Here is a 20,244-nt window from a genome sequence, read left to right on the forward strand (position 1 = left end):
CTTGAGAAAACCACAGCAACAGCATTTCAGCAAATCCTCACATCTTTGAAAGTCAGTCAGTCCCACGAGAGGACCCGAGTAATGGAGCTACCGAGGCCCGGCCGAGAGGATTCATTCATTCTTCCCTGGCGTCTTGGTTGGGTTGTGCTACTCACTTACTCATTTAACAAATGGTGTTGTGCACTTCTGATGGGCAGATTTGGGGTCAAATCTTTGAGATTCAGAAATTGAGTCCTTCAAAAAGTGTATCCCTATTTGTCATAGCAACAGCAGCCAAAAAACACATCGTGTTGGGGATATCTGAGTTTCTGAGTCAACCCGCCATGACTTCCTCTCTGTTTCTTTAATAGGTTTCAAAGGCACTGGCCAGATGGGTGAAATGATATTGGTGGTTTGTAGTACTTAGGTCTTCTGAGGAAAAATAAAACATTTAAATTTGTAAACTGATTTAAAACTTAAAGGAAATAAGTCTGTGGCTGACACAGGAAGTTAGAATATACTTTCCGAAATCAGAAAATCAGAAAAATAAGGCTTTGTGTATTACATACAAAAGAGAAGAGTCTAGAAGACACGACTTGGAGGTGTCCAAATCAAAGATTAAGCAACATGAAGGGTTGATAGGAAGTAGATAGTGCTGGCCAATGTCGCCACTCGGGCAAACTGTCAGAGAACTTAAAAATTCTCGTTGTCCTCATCGGATTAGAGGTACATGATATTCACAAACTGTTTGGCTTAACGCTGTGCCATAGAGAGAATGTATCTGATGTCTGTTCTATTTTATTTGCATTTTGTTCTGTTCCACAAACGATTTAGGCAGTTTACAAAGAAGAGACAAAATATAAGCTTAGAATACACTAGAAACCAGAGCAAGAAAAAAAGCAAAGACAAGAGTGAAGACATAACACAGAGCCAGGAGTGGGGTGAAGAAAAATACAAAGTTTATGGTGCAGGTTGGTACACCTCCTTTCAAAGGGCCACAAGCTGGGACCAGGAGTAAATCGAAAAAGGGAAACAGATGAGTGTTGAAAGAAAAGCAGATCAACTGCTTAGGAAATCATGATTTCCGGAACCAAAAAAAGATGGGCATTTCTCCTAAGGGCCTTTCCAAGGTAGCCCTCTGTGTAACGTACTAAGCCACAACCTTGATAGCGCTGCGGGTCTTACCATCCCTTCCAACAGCTCAGAATTCAGAACTGTGGATTTTTTTTTTCTGAAAATTTTATTTATATATTTGACAGAGAATGAGAGAGAGAGAGAGAGACAATGAGAGCAGTAACACAAGCAAGGGGAGTGAGAGAGGGAAGGCAGGCTTCCCCCTTAGCAGGAGCCCAAAATGGGGCTCAATCCCAGGAACCTGGGGTCATGACCTGAGCTAAAGGCAGACACTTAACCACTGAGCCACCCAATAGCCCCACAACTGTGGATCTTGGCATAAGATTTCAGTTCACTTTTTCTTGGTGTGTTGCCTACTCCTGAAAACTGCACCCCAGGGGACAGCCTTATTCAACATGGACCTACTTTGGTCCAGACAATGGTACCTTCCAGAATCTGCCCTATGCATTAAGTAGACAGTATAGAAAATGCCACCAGTGGCCCTGTTTTTCAACTCTCACGTTGTAACCAACACCCATCCAAATAAGAGGGTCCATGCGGGCTAATAAAAATTTGTATGAAGCCAGATTACCTGCCACGGAATCTGGACATCGTACCTATGCAAAACCCAACACTCGTCCTGCCTGGGGAGGGGACAGCACTCCGAGGCATACAGGTAAACTTGAGACTTATCCCAGGACCAACTGACACACAACGGAGACAGGAATGGGTGGTTTGCGTTGTTAAATGGTAACAACTCTACATTCTATCCTTCAGATGTCTTCCCACTCTGGTCACATTAAACGTGTTTAAGTGATACTGCGTGGAAGCTTCTTCACGTTACAGGATAAAGAAGCTGTTCCCCTTAGCAGAAGCCTGGAGCTTGCCCAGGAAGGAGGGCACTTCGGGAGCAGCCTGCTCATTAAAAGGCAATGAAAAGACAGGTTTCATCACCCGCGCCCTCGCCGACTCGGGGAGTAGGGCAGGGAGGACGCGCCCTCTAGTGGCTGCTGTCAGAACGTCCCCCACGGGCGCGCTCTGACGCTGCCGGCGCTCCGGGATGAGACGCCTGGCATTAGCGGTTAACCCAGAGCTTGCGGGAGGTCGCGTTCACTCCCTCCAGCCTGGCTGAGCCTTTCCCTGAGGGTGATCACAGAGGGGCCTGGGCTGATGACAGGCAGGAAAGCCGGTTAGTAAAGGGACGGCAATACCTCCTTGTACAGGGCAGCGTGCCTTTGACGCAGGGTACCCCTGCCACAGACCCCTGGGGTCCCGGCATCCCTGTGGGCAATGTCTCTGTATAGCTAAGTCCCTCTCCCTTCGCTGCGGAAGTCCTGGGACGCCCTTGCCAGCCTGGAATCCCTCCGACTGCTTCTGCCCGCTGATGCTGACAGATTTTCCTTGTCCTCCACGGCTGCAGGGTTCCCGCACTACCTAGAGGAGCTCGGAATGTGGGTCTTCAGGCCTCCGACCTCAGGATGACCCCTCAACATTGCTGTGAATTTGATAGGTATTTGCAAACAAGCCCTGGAACCATTTCTAGTACGATTTCTGTGAGAAAATGGATTCCAGTTTTTAAACAACCATCGTGTATACAATCCATTCATAAGATAAAGACTTCCCTTGGCTACGTCTTGCTACTCCTGCCCAGCATCCCCCTAGCTCTCTTCCTCAGGTCAAGTTCAGGGCCCAGGTCTCTGAGAGTCCTATGTACAGGTCAAGGGTAGGGGCCCCTGGCCTGGTTTAGGCTGGGCCACTTGTAGGATTTGGATCTGCCTGGGCAGGTCTGACGGACTGTGTGCCAGCCAGGGGCTGTGTGTAGTGGCTCCCCAGGGCACCCAGCAGGCACAGAGATGCACCAATGAAGAGGACTTAATTCTAATTTCTGCCTCAGCTCTGACCCTCAGCTCAGTCTCCCATGAGCTCATGGATTCTGTGAGCAAAAAATTGGAAGCCAATTCCCTTAAGTGCTCAGCAAGGCCCTGAAGGCAGGCTGCCCGGCTTGGCCCCATATGGCTCTGGCACAATGAGGGCTCAGAGAGCAGAGCTGGCTTGGCCTCAGAGTGCCGGGGCCCAGTCGCCCATCTAGCAGGGGTGGGGGAGGGCCCCACATTATCTTGGGAGACCATGGTGCCCACCGGCCCTGGAGGGGGAGGGTCTTAAGTCACCTTGGAAGGAGTTGGCTTGGAAATTGGGTGTCACCAAACAATGTCTGGCTAGAGAGATAGCGAAGGCAGTGAGGAAGTGGGTCTTCCAGGACCTCCTCCAGGAAGTCCCCCGTCCCGAAATAATTCACTTGGGTTTGCAGGGGATTAGATGTCTGCCATTAACAGGTGGAGCAAGGAGCCAGCAACACAGGATTGTGCGGGGATCGGAAGTGGCATCGTGGGACTTACAACAGACACACAGCACTTAGGGTACACCACGAACCGTGAAGCACTCTCACGTAGCAACGTAGTAATGGATTAAAGGCATACACAATCCTGAGTGATAGGTCCTATCGTTATTCTCAACTTAAACTTAAAGCCACTGACACACAGAAAAGTTCAGCACTCTGCTAAAATCACACAGCCAAAAAGCAGCAGAAGTGGGATTCAAGCCCTTGTAGTGTGGACCTGTGTTTTTTTGTTTTTGTTTTTGTTTGTTTTTAATCCCTATCTGTGCTGGCTCTAGGATTACTAGTGGTCAAGAATTTAAACAGTCGTATCAAATGGCTTTGAGTACATTCCCAGCTCCTCCTCTAAACAGTGGTGTGAGTTCAGTAGGTTTCCTACCTCTTTGTGACTCAGTTTCCTCAACAGAGTAGAAAATGACATCAGTCCTACCTCCTGGGGATGTGTGAGGGTTAAGTGAGCCTGTTCTGGACAGGGTTTGTACTGACCTACAGAAAAGTGCTCAAGGTGATATGACATTTATAGGAAATCTTCAGACTCATGCCATCCACAGACCTCAAAGCGGATTCTTTACATAATTTGTGCCCAGACTCCTCCAGCAGCCCAGCCCTGCCCAGCCCCACCCCATTACGCCTTGAGGTAGGAGGCCTGAGTCCAGCCATAGAGTTATGGAAACCAGGCGTGGTGTTTTTCTCATGGATTCCTTGCTGGGCACAGAGCCTTTCAGCTCTCCCAGTTGCCTGGATGCTCCGTCTTCAAAGAGCTCCGGGGCGAGAAGCCTGCCCCAGCCCCTGCACGTTCCTCCCAGCGTTTGAATTAATAATGCTGTTGTTCTCCTCAGAGACCAGGGCGGTGGGGGAGAAGGCTGAGAGTATGCTGTCCGTCCACCAGGCTGTCTGGCAAGCTGCAGGGAGCTCGAGGAGGAAGGGGAGGCCCTCGGCTGGGTAGGTACAGCCCGCCCGCCTTCCAGCAGCCTGGTGCGTGCACTCATCACCCAACAGTTCTGGGGTGTGTCGTTTGCTTTGTCAAAGGATTCCCTTCCCCTGGGTTTGGAAGCATTGCATTCATACAAATTCCATCCATAGGAAACTTTTCTCTTACGGTTTTTTTTTTTTTTTTAAGACTTTATTGATTTATTCAACAGAGAGAGAGAGATCACAAGTAGGCAGAGAAGCAGGCAGAGAGAGAGGGGGAAGCAGGCTCCCTGCTGTGCAGAGAGCCTGATGTGGGGCTCGATCCCAGGACCCTGAGATCATGACCTGAGCAGAAGGTAGAGGCTTAACCCACTGAGCCACCCAAGCGCCCCTCTCTTACGGTTTTTATGTAAAGCCGTTTGCACTCAAAATCGGGGACACTGACTACCAGTTCTGCAAAAATGTTCCTACAAGTGGATGAAAGCGAGAGTCTGGGTTCTGAAGCCAGTTGTGAAGGCGGGTTAGATGAAAGGTAGCCCAGGGTAGGGGCTGTGTAGACAGCTATGTGTGGGGGGGCGCAGGACTGTGGAGAAAGGAGGATATTTTTTGGATTGGGTTCTCACAGATTGAAAAACGTTATGTTTTTAAATTACGTTTTATGTATTTGTTTTAAAACTTGCTGTGGAATATGGAGAAGCGCAATGTGATTTCCCTTCAGAAACTGAGTTCCTCAGACAGGACACCAAATACTCAGAGGCCCGCAATGGAAGCTTTTCCTAAATGTGCTAAATGTCTGTCTTTTCCTTTTCATTTCAGAATTCATTAATCTCACCTCCTTAGAGGCTTCCACACCTCCCCGGCATGTCTTGGCATTAAGAACAGGAGAATCCGGGCTTCTCATCTCAATGAACCCCCCCACAACCCCCACCCAGCCATGCTCATGTTAGCTGGGGCAGGAGCTACTTCTAAGAACCAAAAATAGTCGTTTTATCCCAGGCTTTTCTTTCTCTGTTTGTAGAATCAGAACTCAGCTCACTTAGGCTCTTTTGCGGATGCCAGCATCTTTGCACTGTGAGAGATTTTGTCCCCCAACCCCTGCAAATACACTTGTATGCAACTATTTTTCCTGACAAATGAGGTTTTGTTAAACCAGTTAATTTATATAATGATAAGTGCACCAGGAAAGTTTATTTTCAAAAACTGTCCTGAAGTTAATACTTTTCATCTTTCTTTCTTTCTTTCTTTCTTCCATCCATCCTTCCTTCCTTCCTTCCTTTCTTGTTTGCTTTTAAAAATCCACAAATAGTGCTTATTATAGGCCAAGCAGTGGATGGGGAACTAGCACTAAACAAAACAGACAAGGTTTCTGCTTTCCTAAAGCTTTGATTTTAGGACAAGCACATTTTTGACATGAGTGGCCTGATCGTAGTGTGTTTTGGTGAAGAGCGTCTGGTTAGAGGCGGGGGGGGGGAGTGGGGGCTACCAGAAATGGGCACACTGGGCAGGACTTTTGGTGAGTCCAGAGACCAGAAGGGCCATGGACGCTGGAGCAGAGTGAGGTGAAGCCACCAGAGCAGCTAGCACTCTGGGTGCCACGGTGAGTGCAAGCTGTCCCTGTGGAGACTTTGGGAAGCTATGGGAAGTCTTGAAACTAGGAAGAGACTTGATCTGATTTGTTTTGAAAGACCTTCTGTTGTCAAGGGTTTGCTGCAAAATAGGAGGGAGAGGGCAGCAGTGGGTTGGAGTGTAGTTACCACAAGACTGGCCAGGTGATGGCTGGGGCCTGGGGATATTATGGGCCATTTTGTTTTGTGTGTGCTTGAAAATGGCTATTAAAAAAATTTATGAAAGAACTCTTTAAACAGCAAAAGAAACAAAATGGGAAAAAGAACACTTGAAACTGCAAACAGATGCAACAAAACAATAGCAAAATTCCCTCTGTGGCTGTCCTGTGGAAGACAGATTACACAGAGGGGCTGACTGGAGGAGGACACCCAGTGAGAGGACGGTTGCAATAGTAGTTCAGGGAAGGAGCAGCAGGGCCTGGCTCCAGAGGAGGGCGGGGCTGTTTTGGAGCTGGGGCCAGTGGGACTGGTTGGAGGAGGGGTTGTGGGGAAGAAGGAGAGGAAAGGGGTCCAGGCAAAGTCACTATCTTCAAACGCACGTTTGCCACTAAGTGGGACTACCATCCCCTGAACTGCATCAATTAGCATATAAGTTGAAGAAAGTGTATTAATCATGACTTTTAGTTTCTGATGCTTTGATCCGCGGGGCCTGGCTGGCCCTGGAGGATGAGCCTGTTCCTAGAAACAGTCAACAGCTTGCCCATGAGCCTGCTTTTCAAATCCAAGCAAACCCAATCCGGAGCCCACACCCCAACCACCTCCCTTATCTGTCAGGCTCTCACACCCTGGACCACTGCTCCCCCATCCTAATGCATCACCCCAGGGCCAGTACCGGACAATTTGGGACAGCCTGTGCCCCAGAGCCCACCGAAACGATTCAAAAGGGCCAGTGTTAAGCCTGCTTACACTGTGTTGCTCATACGTCCCTGTTTAAAACCCACAGTGTTTCCCTGGGAGGCCCTCCTCTTGGGAACCAAGAGGCACAGACCATCTTTCCAATGGGGGGGTCTCCTGTTCTGCTGGCCAGGATGGTGACATCCCAGAATAGTAAGGCAACTTCCGTTTTTAAACAGAGGACCAATTCCTGTTGCTATCGGAGGGACCTGGATGTTAGGATCTATCCGAATAGATAGAATAAGAAGGCTAGGATAGGCTAGGATACTGAGTGAGGGAGACCGGGTGGCACTGGGGCACTCTCACCTGCCAGGGCCTTACAGAGAACGGCCCGGAGGAGTGAAGCGGAGGACAGGGGAAACAGAAGGAATCTGAAATGTCCTCCTGGTGCTCGTCAATAGGGCCACGACTTTTGCAGCTCTGTGGGAAGTCCCCTGGAGTTCGTCATGAACTTGGCTCTTCCAAGAGGGTGTGGGGGGGGTGATGTGAAGGCATGGGGGGCTATTCTTTCCTATGGTCCGTGGCCTACTGCTGTGGCAGGGACCCTCACGTTCCCCTTGTGAGAGCTGTTGTCAGGAGAAGCTGCCCATTAAGGGTCCCATCTCCCGTCCACCATGCTGGGCCCCGTGTCACTGTGGGACTGTGTGACTGTCCGGTGGTTGACTGGGTAAAAGCTCTGTATGTCACTGCTGACCAAGGGGGTCATTCTGGTGTCTCTCCTGCTCTCCTGCCCAACCAAGTGTTGACGATAAAGTGTCACATGGCAAAAGGATGAGGACTATTCAATCCAGAACATTCAGATCAATTTAAGCTTCTGATATTTGGGGTTGTTCATACAGCAGTTAGCCTATTCCAACCCATACAAATGCCTGCTCCGAGTGGACAAACGTCTCATGGGTAATCAAAATAATAAATAATCCCCAAATGATAGTTTAGTCCATAATTAGAACTCTGGTCTGACCAAGTCTTGAGTGGGATCAGTTAAAAAAAGCAAATGACTCCTTGTTGGTTCCTAACCTGCCTGGCGGGGGTGGGGGGGTCTCCCAGGTGAAATCTGAAACTGGCTTCTGAGCACAGGGGGCAGGGAGAGACTGGCTGCGGGTCAGTAAGGACAGTTTTAGTAAGCAAAGGGAATGAACATCCGAGGCTTGTCTTGGACAGCAAGGTAAACGGGTCCCCGCAGCTGCAAACCTTCAAAGTTTATCAAGAGGTTTCGCTGGGTCCAGACACCTGTCCTGTGCAGGGGCGCTCATCACCACACCACTGTCTCAAGGCTGTGTCCCCTGGGCAGCCTCTGAGAGCAGGGAAGGCAGGTAGGGCCTACATTCCAAGGATGCGGCATGGGGTGAGGAACTCCCGAGCACCCAGGCCCAGCTCACAGGTCAACTGACAGTTTCGAGAACCTTCCCCACCACTCCTTCTGCCCACTCCATCATATGCGTTGTTCACCAGCATCAGAATGACCCAAAGACCAAGCACAAGAAGGAGGGGGAGGAGAAATGAAAGGGCTTGGAAAACACACTTCAGTTGTTCCCTGAGAACTCCCTTAGCCAATCCATAGAGGGAACTGAGAACAAGAAGGAAAACTGAATGCAGTGACCACCAAATCTGTCATCCATGTAGTCAGTAAACATTTCGTGAGCACCTATTCTGTCCAGATACTGTACTGGGTTTGGGCCTGTGGAAAATAAATTAGACTTGGTACTTGTCCAGGAGGGAATTAGTCTAGTTGTGACAGGCAGAAACAAAAATGAGTAAGTAAAACAATAAGTGAGATAACTACTAAGTTGTATCGGAGGTTCTGATGGGGTAAAAAAAGAAAAACAACCACAAAAAAAAAAAAAACCCACATACACACACACACACACAAAACACAGAAACCTGAGGGAGAGTGTAAGGAGCAGGCAAGGGTGCTGTCTCCTAGGGTCTAATGGAAGAGAAGGTGTGGGCTACAAGCAGAGGCAGGATGGATGTCAGGACAGGGAGATAGCAGAGCATGCAGCAGGAGAGTATGAAGCACTCCAATCAGAGGGGGCAGCATGTGCAAAGGTCCTGAGGTCATGAGGCTGTATATGCTTGAGGCTTGAACCACTGAACAAGTGAGTATGAGACAAAAATGAGGGAAAGTGGCATGACGTGTGGTAGGAGGAAACAGGTTGGATGAAGCAGGGCCCGGGCCATGGTGAGAACTTTGCCTTTTATTTTCATTTCAGTCTCTCACTGCTTCCTGACCTGTTTGTGTGAAAGGGCCCACCTCCCTCTTCATCCAGACATTATGGATGTGTTCTAGATAGCCTCCTTCCAGTTTTGCCCTGCATGGGTGTTGGTCTGCTCAAAGCTGAGCAAAGCCCCACTGGACTTCGTTTTCTGCCCCCTCCTCTGCTTCCCAGGGTGAGAAGCCAGCAGCAGACACAGACAATGGCTTCTGGCCACACCACGGGCAGGAGCCAGGCTTGTCAGTGAACTGGACCTGGTCGTGGCTGCTGGAGCTTTCCATCCTCATTCCCTAAGGAGCCAAGGCTGCCAGGAACCTTCACACCCCTTGCTTCTGGGCTCAGAGGAGGCACAGGCGCACACTAGCGGCACCCTCCCAGAGTGCAGGCATGAAGCCAGCATCCGTGGGGAGGAACCTACTGGGGAAAACACCCCAGCGGTTCCCTGTGTGCACTGCGAAGAGGACATGGAACCTCCCGCCTCGGGCCGGCCGCCAGGGGAGCAGGCCCTGCCAGGGGGTGACAGAGGCCATGCCAGGACACCACCCAAGCCTGCTCTGGCATTCCCTGTGATACCAGCTGGCAGCGGCCAGCCTCTGCCCTTAGGAGCACTCACACGGCGGTCCAAACCATTAGCTGCCACGAGAGCCACATTGCTAGTGACAGGCGACCACAGCAGGGCAAGCGCCGGCCACCAGGCAGGTGTGGAGGGCTCCGTCCTGTGGCTCTTTTCCGAAGGCACAGCATTTTTCTTCCCCTCCCAATTAATCTCCCAGGGCCCCATCCTGAAGGAACGGATCTGTCACGAGAAGTGACAAGATGGGATCTGCGGAGCAGAGGCTGGAATCCGAGGCGGTGTTTCCTGGCGGGCCATTTGCATGGTTTGCCTGACTTCAGCAGAAATGCACGGCAGATAACCCAGAGCCGCGCGGGCACCTGCAATTGAAGAATTCAGAATCACAAGTAATGGGTCTAAATTGGCAGGCTTTCATGAGAGTCCCACCAATCTTCAAGCGTACAGCTGCCATGGGTCACGTAAAATGTACGTAGCTTTAATAGACAGTTTCATTTGCTTGAATATCAGCCTGGGTGCAGATCGTCAAAGAATGGCTCGGGGTAGAGAATTTAATATGAGAATTCAGCCGGGGCTGCCAAGCCATATATGTGCTAATGTTGCAATTTTGACACCGTACTTAAGGTCAAGATTAATTCAGTGAAAAATATTATTTCACGATGTAATAGACACCTTCTGAGCGGCAGAGCAGGAGGCTTCCAGGAGGAGAGATGAGGCATGGGGTGTGTTTTGCCAAATGGCCAAAGTGGGGAATTCTTTGAGAAGGGATTTGATGGACAACAATATTTTCTTTTGTCTCTACAACTCAAAGGTGCGGCCATCACGCACCCATTTTCTTTTCTTAAAAAGACCTTATTTATTTATTTGAGGGAGAGTGAGAGAGAGCATGAGAGGGGAGAAGATCAGAGGTAGAAGCAGGCTCCCTGTGGAGCTGGGAGCCGGATGCGGGACTCGATCCCAGGACTCTGGTATCATGACCTGAGCTGAAGGGAGTGGCTTAACCAACTGAACCACCCAGGCGCCCCACCCACCCATTTTCAGCAGAAACCAAATGCTGGTTGATCTTGTTTTATCTATCCTCCTATCCCTTTTTCCTCCCTGCTGCTGTCTTAGAAGCAAACCTCTACCCAACAAATTATTTTTATCCATATCCATACTTTAGTATTTATCTCTAAAAGAGGACTCTGATTTGAAACATAAACTCACAATGTCATTATCACATCTGAAAATATAACAATAACTCCTTAATATCACAAAATACCCAGTTAGTATTCAGTTTTTCCAGGTGTCTCATAAATGTGTATGATTACAGGTTTTGTGTTTTCTTCCCTGCAGCTTGTTGGTTGGACTGGGATCTAGATGACATCCTTAAGCAGCCACTGCTTGATTGGTCCCCTAAGCCTCTTCACCTACAAGTTCCTTTCTATCTGTCTTGTTTTTCTTTACACGCGATTTGTTAAAGAAATTGTGCTTTGTTCTGCAGGGTTTCCTAGAGTCTGTATTTCTGATGGCACCCCTGTGTCATTGTTGGCCCTATTTCTTTGTTCTCCGAATTTCCTACGATACAGTGGTGTTTTCTGCCATTTGGAAGTTAGAGGTAAGAGCCTGATGAGATTCAAGTTTTCTTGTGTTTTGGGGTCTTTTGTTTGTTTGATTTATTTATTTATTTATTTATTTGACAGACAGAGATCACAAGTAGGCAGAGAGGCAGGCAGAGAGAGAGAGAGAGGAGGAAGCAGGCTCCCCACTGAGCAGAGAGCCTGATGCGGGGCTCAATCCCAGGACCCTAGGACAATGACCTGAGCCGAAGGCAGAGGCTTAACCCACTGAGCCACCCAGGTGCCTCTGTTTGTTTTTTTTTTTTGCTAAGGTTATTCTGTGGGTGCTATTATGTTCTTCTATCAGGGGGTACATAACATGTGGATGTTTCTCATTTTGTGTGTTAACAGCTATTGACGATTATTGCCTAGATCAATTCTTACTTTTTATAAAAAAAGATTGTTTTTAAAAAAAAGTTTTACATTTACAGAATAATCGAGCAATTATTACAGAGTTCCTATATGCCCCCTAATTGCCCCCTACCTCCCAGTTTCCCTGTTATTACCATCTTGCTTTAGTTACTATTGATGAACTAATACTGATATATTTTTATTTTGTCCACAATTCGCATTGAGTCGCTCTTTATTTTGTACCGTTCTATGATTCTGACAAATGGTATAATGACATGAACGCACCCTAAGAAGATCATGCAGAACAGTTTCACTGCCTTAAAAATCCTCTGTGCTCTACCTGTCTATCTACCCGTGTACCTCAAAACCGCTGGCAACCCCTGATCTTTTTTATTGTCTCGGTAGTTTGCCCTTTTCCAGAAGGTCACCTTGTTGCAATCATGCAGTCTGTAGTCTTTTCAGATTGGTTTCTTTCACTTAGCAGTGAAATGTGTTTTTTTTTTTTTTTCCATGTATCTCTGCGGTTTGATAGCTCATTCTTTTTATGGCTGCATAATATTCTGTCGTCCGGATGTACCACAGTTTGTTTACCCATTCAACTACTAAAGGTTCCGGTTGAGGGCAATTGTGAGTGAAATTGCTATCAATATTTGTGTGCAGGTTTTTGTGTGGATGTGACGTTTTCAACTCTCTTGGGCAAATACCAAGGAGCACGATGGCTGAAACATGTGGTAAAAATACGCTTAACTTTTAAGAAACTGCCAAGCTGTCTTCCCAAGTGGCCGTCGCATTTTTGCATTTTCACCAGCAATGAACGAGAGTGCCTGATGTCCCATATGCTGGCTAGCTTTTGATCTTGTCAGTTGTTTAGATTTGGGTCATTCTAATAGATGCGGAGTGAAATCTCACGGTTGTTCTAGTTTCTGACTCTCTAATGAGATCGTAAGAGCATCTTTTCATATCCTTGTTTGACATCCCTGTCTCTTCTTTGGTGAGGAGTCTGTTCAGATCTTTTGCCCATTTTTAAAGCACGTTGTTTGTTTTCTTATTGTTGAGTTTTAAGAGTTCTTTATGTGTTTTAGATACGAGTACTTTATCAGATACATATTTTGCAAATATTTCTTCCCAGTTTATGGCTTATGTTTTCATTCCCTTAACAATGTCTTTCTTGCAGAGCAGAAGTTTTTAATTTAATAAAGGTCTGCTTATTGACTTTTCCCCCATGGATCATGCTTTCAGTGTTGTATCTAAAAGTTCATCATCAAATCCAAGGTTATTTAGATTTTCTCCTTTGTTGTCTTCAAGGGGTTTTATAATTCCTCATTTTACACTTGGGCTTACAATGCATTTTGAGCTCATTTCTATGACAGGTGTAAGTTCTGGGCTCATTCTTTTGCATATGGACGTCCAGTTGTTTTTCAGTATAATTTGTGGAAAAGATCCTTTCTTCACTGGCTTGTTTTTGCTCCTTTGTCAAAGATCCACTAACGGTGTTTATGTGGGTCTATTTCTGGACATTGTATTCTGTTTCATCGATCTGTTGTCTGTTTTCTCCACGGTAACCACACCATCTTGATTACTGTGGCTTTATAGTACCTCTTGAAATCAGGGTACATCAGTCCTCCCACTTTGTTCTTCTACAGAATTCTGTCAGCTCTTCTTCTGGGTCTTCCACCTTTCCTCACAAACTTTAGCATCAGTTTTTCGATATCCATAAAATGACTTGCTGAAATTTTGATTGGGACCACATTGAATCTATAGATCAGGCTGGAAAGAATTGATTTAATAGTATTGATTTTTCTCACCTGTGGACATAAACTCTCTCTCCTTTATTTAGATTTTCTTTGATTTCTTTCATCAGAGTTTTGTAGCTTTCCTCATATGGTTCCTGTGCATATTATGTGAGATTTGTTCCTATCACATTTCTTGGTGCTAAGGTAAATGGTGTCGTGTGTTTATTTCAAATTCCAATTGTTCATTCATTCATTCATTCATTCTTTCTTTCTTTCTTTTTTTTTTTTTTTAGGGGTTGGAGAATGGTGGTATTCTGTCATTCTCCATTTGTTAGCCGACACATTTATATATAAAAACATTTCTCCTGTTGACCCTTTCGTTATTCAGGAATATGGGTCATTTACAAAAGAAAGGATAAATGCTTAATTCTTTCACTTGATTTACTAAATTTTTCTAAAGTTTTGGATTGGTTCCTTAACACCTCTAATATTTTTTTTTAAAGATTTTATTTATTTATTTGTCAGAGAGAGAGAGGGAGAGAGAGCAAGCACCGGCAGACAGAATGGCAGGCAGAGGCAGAGGGAGAAGCAGGCTCCCTGACGAGCAAGGAGCCCGATGTGGGACTCGATCCCAGGATGCTGGGATCAAGACCTGAGCCGAAGGCAGCTGCTTAACCAACTGAGCCACCCAGGCGTCCCTAACACCTCTAATATTAACCAATGAGTTTTTCTTTAATCACTGTTAAGAAAAAAACATCATATGTATTTCAATCTGTTACATTTAGTATCCTTGTTGGTGCTCAAATGTTTCCTTACCGGGGTGAAGGGGGAGCTTTTCAATAGACAATCTGACATGATACCTTGGTCTTTGATAGTTTCTCTATTTCCTTATGTGACAAGATGCTCCTCACATATCTCATATATGCCCTTCCTCTGACATATTACCTGGGTTCCTTTGACTAGGAGGCAGTGTTTAGAAGCTACCAAGATATGTGTTCCTGCCTTTTTTCAGTGGTCAGATCCAGGAATAACACATTTTATTTTTTTAAGATAAATGTATCATAAGTTTCTACTGATACATTTCAATTTAGAACTATGAGTTTTTTGCTTAATCCACTGGGTTTGTAGATGTCTTTCCTTCCTTCCATGCTGAAATTGACTTATATACACACTTGATCTCAGAACAACAGTGTTTATTGAAAACAATTTTTTTTTCTTTTCCAGTCCTTGTGCTTAGGGTATATCCCATCAGAGATCTACAAGAAAATAATGGTGGTTTAAAGTTTGCTGGTACAGCTTCTGTTTGTGTGGTTATGGAGTTAAGTTTGTTTCAATGTGGTTTTGTTTTTTAAAAATTCAGGTATTTAAAAAGTAGTTATGTGTATTTGTCTCTTCATATATTTTTTTAATATTTTGCTGCTTACCTTTGGAATGAATTCCTAGAAGTGAGACTGTGCCTTCAAAGGGCAAATGCATACATAATTTCACTCGATATTGCCAAACTCCCCTCTGAAGGGGCTGTACCATTTTACATTTTACTGGCAAAAAGAACTGGATTTCCCACCTTCAAGTTTCATCCTTTACATTTGGAAAGTGTGTTAGAGCAGGTTACGTGTTTCCTTATAACATAGTTTCTTTTATCCTGGCCACAGACCTCGGAGTTAGGTATTATTCTCACACTGACTTTATATATGGGGAAACTGAGGCTCAAGAGAGTTGAAGTGTTCTGCACACCCCAAGAAATGGGCTGATGGTAGCCTTGATCATGTGCGTAGCCACAGCGGACCCTTGGGCAAGACACAGGGTCCTGCCTCTAGTGCCCGAGTGGCTGGCTGCTTGCTTGCCTCCTGGAAGCTGTGGGAAGTTGCCAAGTATGTCCAGCACAGTTTAGTGGGGCGGGAGAGTTAACATGTCCTGCGGCGTGCCTCTGCCAATGTGAACAAGAGCTCCGCCTCCTTCAGAGGCACACTGGGATACACACACCATTATTCCTCTGGGGCCTCCTGTAGATTGAGACAGCTGTCACAGCGGGAACCTGCTCAGAACCTCAACCTTAGTGCTTTGCTTCCCTCCTGTCTCCCTCCCTCCTTCCTGTGACCACTTCCAAATCAGTGAACTGGATTCCAAGTCTCTGATGTAGGCTTTGTTTCTTACCAACAGTAAGGGCATCTCTCCAGCTCTGAGCCGTGCTGAGCTGTACTCCTGGCACCCAGAGTTCTTGGCATGTCGACTGTAGCTTTGGCTTCCCTGGGATGCAGCCCACCAGTCCTATGGGGCCACCCCATAGCCAATCCGTGGTCTTCTCCCCGGTAACTATGGGCATACCACGCTCCTGGAACAGAGTTGCCAGGAAGCACAGCTCTATCAAGACCCACTCTGCAATGTCTGCTTCAGTCCTACACCACCCGCAAATGCCCCAAAACCATCGCTTTGTATGAGCTAAAAAGCTCTGCCTGGAACTGGACCATAGGTTCTTCATCACTGGTGTAGAGAGGGTAGGGATAGGGCTGTGGCTCTGGGCTGGCCTCAGTACTCCTCGGTTAAGAAGGCGTTTGCTCATAGTGCTATGGTCTTTGGTGTCTGGAAGGGAGCATTTGGACACAGGGTGCTCTAGGTATACAGTCTGGGAGAAGGGAAGGAAACCCCAGTATCTCCTGGCAATGCCAATACAGCTGGGTGGCCTTCATTGTCTAGATGCCCTCCGCAAAGTCTGCGTGATCCGCGATGTCTGCACTTGAAATCGTCCAGCTTAAGGGACGTTGTTGCTTAATTCAGGGAGGGGCCACTCTCAGAGGTATAGTCACAGTCTCATCTTAGATGGCCTGGCCTGCTTGACTCCCTCTGGGGCCATCTACCCACGGCCCTTCATATAGGCAGGATGGGTTTTGGAGATTTAATTTGTTCGTTCATGTATTTCCCAAATGGCACACTATACAAGAGGCATGTAACAGTGACAACAAGGGTCACATGGACCTGTAGGGGGCTGACCCAGACCTTTTGGTGTGGAGGGGATAGACTGAAGTGAGAACACAGTCGCAAGGCAGTGTAAGTTAGGGTGAGGGGAGTGGAGGGTACCATGGAAACAGTGTGGGAGGAGCTTTAGAGAAAGAGGGTGCCCGAGAAAGTTTCCAGGAAGTGACAGCCAAGCTGAGGCTGAAGGAGGAAGAAGGAAGAATGAGTTCCAGCAAGGGGAAGGACAAGAGAAAAGAGGATAGTGGACAGAAGCAGGTAACACACATATCTGTAGGTAAGAGAGGAACCACAGGGCATTGAGGAAATCGAAAGGATTTCCGAAGGATGGGTCAATTGCAGTCTGTGTAAATACAGTTATCGGGATTGCAGATGGCTTCCCTGCAAGTCCGGCAGTAGCTTCTGGGCTACCAGGTTTTGGAAATTCAAATCCACGACGTGATTGTAAATATCTTATGTTCCGCCACTTTCCTTGCGGTGTTACCCACTGGGATGCTCTGATTTAAGGAGAAGTATCTGTCTCTTCACATCTTTTCCTCTCCCAGCCTGGTGTGAGCCCCTACGGACCAAAATTTGGTAGTGACTGGTGCCCTGGGAAATTCTGACTGCTGGCCTGCCAGTTAAAGACATGCAGATTACACAGCGGTTTGATTATAGAAAACTCTGTCTGGGAAGAGAGAGGAAGGAAGAAATGCTTTTCAAGAGTGTTCAAGAACCTGAATTTGCATTTGTTTGCTAGAACAAAAAGTTGGCTGGTGCGTTAATGGACTGATAATTATACTGTACCTCGATCAACATGTTCTCAGGGGGCTGATAAATAAAAATAAAGATCTTTGCCCCAGGATCATACGTATCCTGGACCTGCTTGATAGAGGTTAATAAAATTAGTGAGCAAGATAAATGAGCAGGGAGACTGGTGCACGCTTCTTTGATTTTGTCTAAGAGAGCCATGAAAATAAAACTCTGGGGCCCGTTCCATCTTAATCACGGCAGACACTGAGCGGGCCTCCTACTTCGCTGCGTCAGCCTGATCGCTCAGAATGGACCAGGGCACAAGTAAGCATATTTGACGAAAACTTTGTGATAAATGACTTTCAAAAAATTGGAGTCCTGTGTGATTGGTGGTCTGCCATAACTAAGCCTTTTTCCAAAGGTTTCTCCAGTGAAGAAATAGCAGTGACCCTTAAATTTAGCTGTTAAAATCATAGATGGATTGCATAGAACACGATTGGGGTGAGTATTAACTTTAGGAAGGTTGATTTGAAGTTCCATGACTCATATCATTTCTACATTACAGAATCATTTTTCCAGAAAGCCGAGGTTCCTTCTATTGTCTCTCTTGGCTGACTCGCTGGTGCCTGTGACGTCAATGACCAGCTCCATAATGAATTCCAAGTGTCCTCTGGTCTGCATCTCTCATCTGCGTGTCTCCAAATGGCTGCCCAACATTGCCCTCAGATGCCTCACTGCCACTGCATCCTGCAAGTCTGGTCCACTTCTAGCGAGGACACCCTGTCCATCACATCACGCAAGTCAAAACTGTAGAAGTTCTTACTGACCCCTCCCCCGTCTCTCCCTCCCTCCCTCCCAGACATCTGCTTATTCCCAATGTCTGTTCTTCTACTTCCTGTGTAACTCTCTCATCGCTCCCCTTATTTCCAGCTGCCCTTCACCCACTTTCCTGGTCGGATACCAATGGCTCACGGCTAAGCTGCCTCCCTAACTAGTCTCCCTGTCTTCCTCTGCTCTTGTACTTCTTCAGTGTATACCCCACGTGACCACCTAAACGTTTTTCCTGATCTCTCTGATCGTGTCACCCCTTCTTAAAACCTCCGATAGGTTCCAGCTACATTTTGGATAAAGCTGGGGTTCTTGAAGGGTGGCTCCCAAGACTCCATTCTGTCAGGTACCCCCTGCCCCTGTCCTGGCAGCCCCCTCCCAGATGACACCTGTCTTCTTTGCACATCACATCACAGGGCTGTGTCCCTGCCCCACCTGCTCTTTGCCCTGCTCTTTGCTCATGACCTTCTGGATCATGCCCATCCCCTGTGTCTGAGCTCAGGCACAGCCCTGTCTTGTTCACACCTTCTCGGACCCTCAACCTAGGCCAGGTGTCTTATCACCTGTCTCAGAGAACTGCTCATTTGCGCTAACGCTCAGAACAGCTTCTGGTCAGACGTGTATCTGGCATTACTGGATTTGTCTTCCTTGCTAGCCTGGGCCTTCTTGGGACTAGGAACCGTGTCTATTTTTAACCAGTGTACCCTCAGACACTTGCAAGGTGCCCCACACATTGCACCTGCTCAGTATGTGCTCAATGAGTGATAAAGCCATCAAGGCACCTCCAGAAAGGGCCTCTGATGTCTGCAACAACTCATCGGAATAATCTAACATAGGCAGCCCTGGAAAAGAAGTATGTATTGATGCCGCAAAGAGGAATTCTAACAGAAAAGAATGCTCAGAACCTTCTAAGGCCCATATATGAGGGAGATGAAGTCTAGCTTGTCAGTTTCATGATGAGTTTGATGTTTCTTCTCCTGGAGGATTGTGACTAATGTAACATGACCGCAGATATAATTAAACCTGGTGTTTGTGCCTTTCTTTTTGCACTTAATCGGTTTTGGGGGAAGTAAATCTTGAATCCTAATCTATCATCAGGGTAGATGCTCTAATTGTGATGACATCATAGCAATAACGACGTGGAATATTTACAGGTGAGCTTTCCAGTGGACGCACATGCAACATCTCCTCCATTCCGCGTTACTCTAACTCTGTGATAATTAGCAGGCTAGTTATTTGTTAAAACAAGGTAGAGACATATTCCAGGCAAGAACTGGGTGCCATCGCACGATAAGCTGCTCTAAGCAGAAAATAATGAATACACTGAGATTTGCTCCCAGCGATTCAGAACTAATCCTGAACGAATAATAAACTAGGTCATACTTAGGCCTACAGAGAATAAGTACATCCTCTGAGCCATTAAGACCTCTGAAACCAGTACTGCTTCAGAATGGGAGAAACTAGTCAGATTTCAGAAATGTCACAAATAAATTGAACGCTGGGGTCTTGGATTAAGCAAGGGTTAAGAACACAGTGGGAAGAGGAGGATCTTTGTGTGTGTGTGTGTGTGTGTGTGTGGCGCATGTGTGGTGGGTGTGTATGCTGGCCAAGAGAAATTTGCAGGTAGAATTTAGGCCTTCGATTAGAGCACATAACTCCTGTTGATAGCAATAGGAATTGAACACCCAGACAGAGAGAGAAAAATGCCAACCAATCCCCAGTGCAGATTATTAATTAGCTACATAAAAGAAAATAGAACCAGGGATTTGTTAGGTGATCCAAGAGAAGGAATGCATCTTGAAACATTCATAAGCATCACCCATTAAAAAATGGGGAGACAAAAAAAAAAAAAAAAAGGGGGAGACAGAGACATGGAAGACGGCAGACGAGGCCTGAAATTGTCCTCTCAACCCTCTTAACTCCGACAGATGTGACACCATTCTCCACGCAGTGTGTGTGACCGAAGAGATATGCTGCTCCTGATTTGTATGCTTGGAACATTTTTCTGGAATTGGAGACACACCAATGGACACACCAATGGATGTTTTTCTAGAATTGGAGATGCAGACTGACAGAGCTAAATAAAGAAAGTTAGTACATGAATCTAGTTTTGCTCCAATTTGCTCACAGCTTCATCTTCCTAATATTTTAAATAAGAAGAAAATCTCTCATTTTCATTCATCACGCTGTGCCTGTGTCATTACAAGAAAAACGTAATTCATTTTAGCCAAATTTTGACCATTTTGACTCCTTTAGGAGGTCAAGGAGGTAGAACGTGTTGGATTAAGTTCTTTCCCCTGTGACTTCTCCAGACAGCCTATTGCAAG

At 46.6% G+C, this 20,244-nt stretch overlaps 1 long non-coding RNA gene across 2 annotated transcripts; it reads left to right on the forward strand.

The window, feature by feature from the left end:
* Positions 1-9,334: 9,334 nt before the first annotated feature.
* Positions 9,335-20,013, forward strand: LOC125096273 (uncharacterized). Of its 2 annotated transcripts, XR_007126120.1 has the most exons (4): positions 9,335-10,173; positions 11,189-11,302; positions 17,655-19,071; positions 19,846-20,013. It is a non-coding gene; the product is annotated as an uncharacterized LOC125096273 (long non-coding RNA). The 2 variants fall into 2 exon arrangements; XR_007126119.1 differs by lacking the exon at positions 19,846-20,013 and having other exon boundaries at positions 9,351-10,173; positions 17,655-19,384.
* The last annotated feature ends 231 nt before the right edge of the window (positions 20,014-20,244 follow it).

Source organism: Lutra lutra, chromosome 3, assembly GCF_902655055.1.
Source record: "Lutra lutra chromosome 3, mLutLut1.2, whole genome shotgun sequence".
Lineage (NCBI taxonomy): Eukaryota > Metazoa > Chordata > Mammalia > Carnivora > Mustelidae > Lutra > Lutra lutra.